Source organism: Nicotiana tabacum, chromosome 22 (assembly GCF_000715075.1).
Source record: "Nicotiana tabacum cultivar K326 chromosome 22, ASM71507v2, whole genome shotgun sequence".
NCBI lineage: Eukaryota > Viridiplantae > Streptophyta > Magnoliopsida > Solanales > Solanaceae > Nicotiana > Nicotiana tabacum.
The window spans coordinates 70,343,499-70,351,495 of NC_134101.1; the positions used below are offsets into that span (position 1 = coordinate 70,343,499).

The following is a 7,997-nucleotide window of genomic DNA, read 5'->3' on the forward strand; positions in this document are numbered from 1 at the left end:
TAACACAATATACCTATGCGTTTCATAGACCATCCATAGGGTTTCATAACACAATATACCTATGTGTTTCAAAGACCGTCCATAGGGTTTCATAACACAATATACCTATGCGTTTCAAAGACCGTCCACAGGGTTTCATAACACAATATACCTATGCGTTTCAAAGACCGTCCATAGGATTTCATAACACATTGGAAACAAAAGTACAAGTACGTACATCTCATAACCTTTCACATCACATATCACCTAATCCGTACTTTCAACCACTTATAGCATTATTATTTCATTGACTCTCTTGGCCATACATATGATTCTTTATTCATGGTGCAATGGCCGTATTTTATATTCCACACTTTCATTTCTTCCCTTTCATAGATCATCATCATTATTATCAACAAGTAGAATATTCCAGAAATTACAATTTCCACTCACGAATATGTAAGAATGCAAAGCACATTGAAGATTACTTACAAGTCATAGCATTAGCTAAAACAACCACATATGGGCATCACTTGAATTCATAAACTTTTAGCCGATTATATTGTCGAAGTCAATTTTGGAATAGTTGAGTCAAAGCTCATTTCATAATCTTTCTCACATTATTTCATTACATCGGCACCATTGGCCACAAGTATACCTTTCATTATTGGCACGTTGGCCACACTTTATATCCCCGATTCACTGATTTCACTTCCAACCATCTTTATAGGTTATCAACAATAAGATATTCGCAATTAAGACTTTAGGTACACATATGATCAATTAAGAGTCTTAAGAATATTGAGATTTTCTCACACAATTAGGCATACTAGCTTTCATTTGAAATACGATTCAAAGCCACAACATTTTAATACGCAACCCATACTTTGAAACTCACGGTAACATTATGGAATTCAATTCCAAGAGAGAAAGTTTAGCCAACATACCTTAATTGAGCTTTCCTTAAATTACTACAACGCTTCGGAAATTCTAGCAATCCCAATCTATTTGAGACATAACAAAATTGAATCATAATTAGGAAGATATTCATGGTCTCAGTTCATTTGAGCATTTTATCAAACACTAAGTGTGGATTAAGGTTTCAAGGTCTTTTTATGGAGGATTCCATCATTCCACAATCCATTCTTTACCATGCTTAGTTCAACAATCTTCCTACACCCCTTGATATCACATGCATGTAAAATAATCAACTCTCATGCCCAAAATTTATCTTGTTAATTACCCATTTTCAGATGATTTCAAAATTAGGGTTTAGGGTATAGAATCTTACCTCTAGGATGAAGACCTAGTGAGCTTGCCTTCTTAATTTTCCAAAACTTGTGCAAGAATTGAAGAACAATATTGGAGAACACCTTCTCACTCTAGGGCACCCTCTCTCACTCTAAAATGTCAGATATGGCTCAAAAATGACCCCAAGAGTGTATTTAACGAAATAGGGTCGGGTTTTAAAAACCCAAAAATGAAGCTCCGGAACAGGTTCTGCGGTTGCATATGCGACCGCATAATGGTTATGCGGACCGCATATCGGTCGTATAATTAGTGTCCAAAATGACCAAAAATCTGCCTGAGTCTGCGGTCACTATGCGGTCCGCATAACAGTTATGCAGTTGCATAGTACACCACATAACAGTTATGCGGCCGCATAGTCGACCGCATAATGGCTCCCAACTGACCCAATTAACTGCCTCACTCTTCGGCCATTATGCGGTCCGCAGAGTGATTCTGCGGTCGCATAATGGATCGCAGAAATGCACTTTTCCGCCAAACATTTTTCTTTACTTTCCCGTGCATTGTTCAACTCAAAAGGTCCGAGCCATGGCTCGCAAGCTCCCCGCGAAGAATTTCTATAATCCTCAAACACGTAAGCCTAGTCCGGCACCATGAAACATTATTTTCTTTGCAAATTTTACCGGGCTTTACACTTAAGTTCTTCAAAATGTTTCCGAGGTGTTACATATATTGTAGACAGGTGAGTAGTATTGTAGGAACATGCTATTCATATAAAGGATCCGGTCAATTAGCAACCTTTGATAATCTGGATTAACAAGTGTGGTTATTGAACTTAATAGGATTGATAAACCGACCACAACCCTTGAATCTTCATCTCCCCTTAGCAAAATCCAAAACACACGTTTGCATCCCTAATAAATTAGCTAATTACTTGTTCAATATTGGCAAAAGTAGTTTAGTATATAAACAATATTTTTGATTATCTTGGACAGTTAATTGATTTTAGTTTGCTTAGTTAATGATTAATCTAAGTCTTTGTGGGTTTGACATCCGACTTTCGAGTTACTTTATTACTTGACGACCACGTATACTTGCGTGTACTTGGGGAACCAACAAGTGTTTGGCGCAGTTGCCGGGGACTTAGTATTGATTGTTTATTTAAGTTAAGCTTTTATTCGTTATTTGTTCAAGTTTTAATTTTGAGTTTGCTTTATTTGTGGTAATGCAGGCTCTTCTCTTGAATGCAAAGGAGTAGAAGTGTGAACAACCTCCTTCCTCTTGATCCTAATAGAACGAACACTTCACATGGTAAGGAGGGAAGTCGAAGCCAAAACTAGAACAGAAGGAGAGTTAGACATCATAGTTCAACCTCAACCACCTGAGATGGCAGGTAATGAAGAGCGACCAGTGATCGAGGCCGCAAGGCCTAATCTTGCTAATATGACTCAGGCTATAGTGAAGCCGAATATCACGAGTCACTTTGAGCTCAAACAGTACATGGTATAGTTGATTCAGTCCACAGGGTAATATGCGGGTCTATCTCATGAAGATCCGCAACAAGACATTCAGAATTTTTTGCAAATTACTGATACTTATAATGATCCGAATGTTTCCAAAGACTACGTCAAACTGACGCTGTTTCCCTTTTCACTGCTGAGGGAAGCCAAAGAATGGTTGCATAAGGAGCCCACAAACTCGATCCACAATTGGGATGATCTAGCACAAAAATTCTTAATCAAGATTTTTCCCACTAAGAAGACAAAGTCGCTGAGGAGCCAGATTCTTGGGTTTTAACAACGAGATGGCGAGACTCTTTGTCAAGCTTGGGAAAGATACAAGAAGCTACTCAGAGACTGCCCACATCATTGTTAGACTGATGAGGTATTGGGTCACGCTTTCGTTGATGGGTTGGATGAGACATCAAAGATGAATCTTGACTCAACATGTAGGGGTAGTTGCATGGCAAGACCGTATAATAAAATCCAGATCCTGCTAAACAATTTCATTGCTAATGATAATAATTGGCAAGGAGATGGGGAACCACGAAGATCACTTAAACAAAAGGCAGCATGTGTAATTGAGCTTGATGATTTCTAAGCTATGAGGGAAGATATAACGAGATGAGCAAATAAGATGAATAAAATGACAATGCACCAAGCACAACAGATGCAGCATGTGCAATATATATCTTCTTGCTGCGAGTTATGTGGTGAAGGTCACACAAGTGACATATGCCCCGTGAATCCTGAATCCATCTACTATATGGGGAAAAAAGCTAGAGGGACGATGAATCAAAATGCTCAATATGGTAACACATACAATCCAAAATGGAGGAATCATCCTAATTTCTCTTGGGGTGGAAATCAGAATAACATGCCTCAAGCTAATTACAATCATCCACCTAAACCCCCACAACAAGCAGAAGAGAGTTTGACTGACATGATGAAAAAGCTCTTGATTGACAATTAGAAAGTTATGGTTGAGAATCAACAATTGCGCACAAAGTTCAAAAATCTAGAGAGGCAGTTTGGGCAATTGGCTAACAATCAGAATTTTAGACCTGCTGGAGCTCTTCCAAGTGATACAGAGAAAAATCCTCAAGTCAATGCAGTGACGTTGAGAAATGGGAGAGAGTTGGTAGAAGTGCCTAAAGAAAAAAATGAGTCATCTGGGCTCGAAGAAGAAAGAGTGCCAAAACCTGTAGAGGTAGATGAGAGAAACAAAATAGAGTCTGAGCATATATCAGAGAGGGTGCCACTCCCTTTTCCTCAAAGATTGAGAAACAAGAATGATGACTACATATTTCACAAATTTCTAGATATGCTGAAGCAGATACACTTGAACATCCCTTTGGTGGACATGCTCCGTGATGTCCCAAAATATACAAAATATATTAAGGATATAGTGTCAAATAAAAGGAGGTTAACTGAGTTTTAGACCGTTGCACTTACTGAGGAGTGCACTTCCAGGATTCAACATAAGCTTCCACAAAAGCTTAAGGATCCGAGTAGTTTTACCATCCCTATGATGTCATGCCCCAACCTCGGGGAGCATGACCGGCGCTCAACCGAGTGAACCCGGTCGAGCAATCCTAGTAAACCTTTCCTACCCGACTCATTCATGATCCAAAAAAGGAATGCGTCACCATTTGTAAAACAGGGGAGAGAACAGTTATATAAATATATAAACGTTGCTAGTTCATTTTTTTCATTATATGCATTATGTCATAGTTAAGTTTCCAAAATACAACTCGATCCAACGACTGCCCCAACGTACAAACATGACCCACAAAACTGTCTACGGAGCCTCTAAGGATACAAAAGAGCAACATGACAATGCCGGCAACAAGGCCCCGGCTATACCTCAAAATGTGAAAACTTATACAAAAGAAGGACTACATGACCCCTGGGAGAAATGGGGCTCACCAAAACTGCTGTGAGGAGAGAAAGAGAGCACCACTATCTGCGATGGAACCACCTACATCCATTCAAAGATGTAGCGCCCCCGGCAAAAGGGACGTTAGTACTGTTGAATAGTACTAGTATGTAAGGCAAACACTAATCTTAGTAGAATAAACAGTGAAACAAAGAGAAGGCAGTCCTAATAATCAATAAGTACTTCATAGAAATACAAAGAAAACACCAAGTAAGGATCACATAGTTTCCAATTCAATCTTTCCATCATTTTAGATTAATAATCTTTAGTGCCAAGCCACAACGCACAATGCCACCGTGTTTTTACACGGAGTCTGGTCTCGGCCCGACCGGCTAAGCCATCTCAAGTGAGACATATCCATATCCACAATGTAATTCAATAATTCCAATACAAATGCCACCATGTGTACAGCATGGCGTCTGATCTCGGCCCGATCGGCTAAGCCATCTCACTTGAGACATAACCTCTTTTAACTGTCCACTCAATTCACATTTCTTTCTCATCTTTATTACATGGCACAAACAACCTCATTCATTAAGTAGTTCTTGGCACTCGGGTACATTTTACAATTCAAGTCTTTCCCTTTTTATTTGTTCAAATAACATCATCATTCATGCTGATAAGTACCATCACATAAGGCATTTCACACATAAGGGAAGGAGCTTGAAAAATCATAATTACGTTCTCAAATAGCATGATAACATGGTAACCATCTAAAATAATGAGGGAACATGAATCTTTCAATCAAACACACTAAGGCAAACAATTATAGTACAATCAAGTTGGAACTTACACCAATTATTCGGACACCAGGAGATCGATTCTAAGAAGAAGAGAGTTAGCCATACATACCTCAATTGCGCTTCTTTAGACTCTACAATTATCCGAAACCTTTAGAAACCTCAATCTATTTTTGCAATATACAAATTGAACCCAAAATTAGGAAAATGTTCATAGTTCTAGTTCACTTTTTGTTTTTCCCACACTCTTTATCACATGCATGCAAGATGAACCACTCTCATACCCATGAAGTATTACCCTAGTACCCCATTATAGCTATGTTTGAAATTAAGAGCTAGGGTGATGAAATCTTACCTTTTTGGATGAAGAAATTGGGTGCTCTACTTGAGTATTTCCAAGCTTTGAGTGATGGTTGAAGATTGATTGATAAAAATTAGGCCCTCCCTCTTGAACCCTCTCTCTCTCACTCTAGAAGTATCAGAAAATGAGCTCAAAATAGACCTAAGCGGTGTTTTAACGAAATGGGGGTCGGGTTTTAAATTAAAAAAAATGGTGCCCCGACACAGGTCTGCGGTCGCATATACGACCGCATAATGGTTATGCGGTCCGCAAAGTGACCGCAGAAATGGCCCTCAGGGGCCTAAACTTTTGGCTGATGTATGCGACCAGTATGCGGTCCACATACTTGTTCTGCGGTCGCATAATGCACCACAGAACTCCCTCTGTAGAAACCCGAGAGGAATTATGCGAACGATATGCGGTCCACATATCGATTATGCGGTCGCATAATCGACCGCAAAACTGACCTCAAATTGGCCAAACTTACTGCTTTACTCTGCGGCCCGGCCGCAGAGTGATTATACGGCCGCATAATGGGCCGCAAAAATGCGTTCTTCTGCGAAATATTTTCCTCTCAGTCCGTAGGGTACTGTTCATTCCAAAAAGTCTGAACCGCAACTCGCAAGCTCACCGCGAAGAATTTCTACTATAATAATGCAGGAATCTAACTTGGCACCACGAAACCCTGAGTTTTTGGTTAAATTTTTTTTACGGGTCCTTACATGTGAGAATTGGTGAAATTGATGTGGGTAGAGCCTTGTGTGATTTGAGTGCAAGTATTAATCTGATGCCATTGTCAGTGTTCAAACAATTGGGCTTAGGAGCTCCGAGACCCACTATGGTGATGCTACAGCTCGCTGATAGATCTTATGTTTATCCTGAGGGGGTAATTGAGGACGTTTTGCTGCAGATTGGGAAGTTTATTTTCCCTGTAGATTTTATCATCCTGGACTACGAGGCTGATGAGTTAGTTCCTATCATCTTGGGATGACCTCTCTTGGCCACTGAAGATGCAATTATCAAAGTTCGAGAAGGTAAGATGATCATGAGGGTGGATAATAAAGAAGCAATCTTCAATGTATATCGAGCCATTTAGTTACCTCGTCATTACGAGGATCTGGCCATGATTTCTGTGGTAGAGATAAATGAATGAGTCGTAGAGCCAAGTGCGTTTAAATAATATGCACTAGAAAAGGCATTGATGTTTGAAGAAGAGGTTGAGGAGATGTTGCAAATTCTGGATGCATCTTGTGAATACATCAGAGAAAGATCCCAATTTGAACCTTTGGATAGGCCAATCGGCTCGACCCTAAACCCTCAGTTGATGAGGCCCCAAAACTGGAACTTAAACCCTTACCATCTCATCTTCATTATGCATATTTGGGAAGCTCTAACACTTTACCTGTGGTTGTTTCTTCTCATTTGTCTAACTTGCAGGAAGAAAAGCTCTTAAGGTGCTAAGGGAGCACAAGCATGCCATTGGTTGGACAATGTCTAACATAAAGGGTATCAACCCTGTATTTTGCATGCACAAAATACTCATGGAGGAGGGACACAAACCTAGCATGGAACATCAACGCTGCCTAAATCCAATCATGAAAGAGGTGGTAAGAAAAGAAGTTATTAAGTGTCCTGACACTGGTATAGTGTTTCCTATCTCAGATAGTAAGTGGGTAAGCCCTGTTCAATGTGTACTTAAAAGGAGGGTATGACTGTTGTAGTGAATGAACAAAATGAATTAATCCCAACTAGGATGTGACTGGTTGGCGAATATGCATAGATTATAGGAAGTTGAATAATGCTACACGAAAAGATCACTTTTGTCTCCCCTTCATTGATCAAATACTTGACAGGTTAGCCGTACAGGAATACTATTATTTCCTTGATGGCTATTCGGGGTATAATCAGATTTCTATTGCTCCAGAAGATCTAGAAAAGATCACTTTTACATGCCCTTATGGCACTTATGCAATTAAGAGAATGCCATTCGGGTTGTGTAATGCACTTGTGACTTTTCAAAGGTGTATGATGGCTATTTTCACCGATATGGTAGAACAGTTTGTGGAGTCTTTATGGATGATTTTTCTATGTTTGGTCCTTCTTTTGATGAATTCTCGTCCAATCTTGTTATGCTTGCTAGGTGCGAGGAGACTAATCTGGTACTGAATTGGGAAAAGTGCCATTTTATGGTACGTGAAGGTATAGTGTTGGGGTAGAAGGTGTCCAAAGATGGACTGGAAGTTTACAAGGCT

At 39.7% G+C, this 7,997-nt stretch overlaps 1 non-coding gene across 1 annotated transcript; it reads right to left on the reverse strand.

The window, feature by feature from the left end:
* Positions 1 to 2,994: 2,994 nt before the first annotated feature.
* LOC142176825 (small nucleolar RNA R71) lies at positions 2,995 to 3,101 on the reverse strand. The gene has a single exon (XR_012705632.1). It is a non-coding gene; the product is annotated as a small nucleolar RNA R71 (small nucleolar RNA).
* Between the last annotated feature and the right edge of the window lie 4,896 nt (positions 3,102 to 7,997).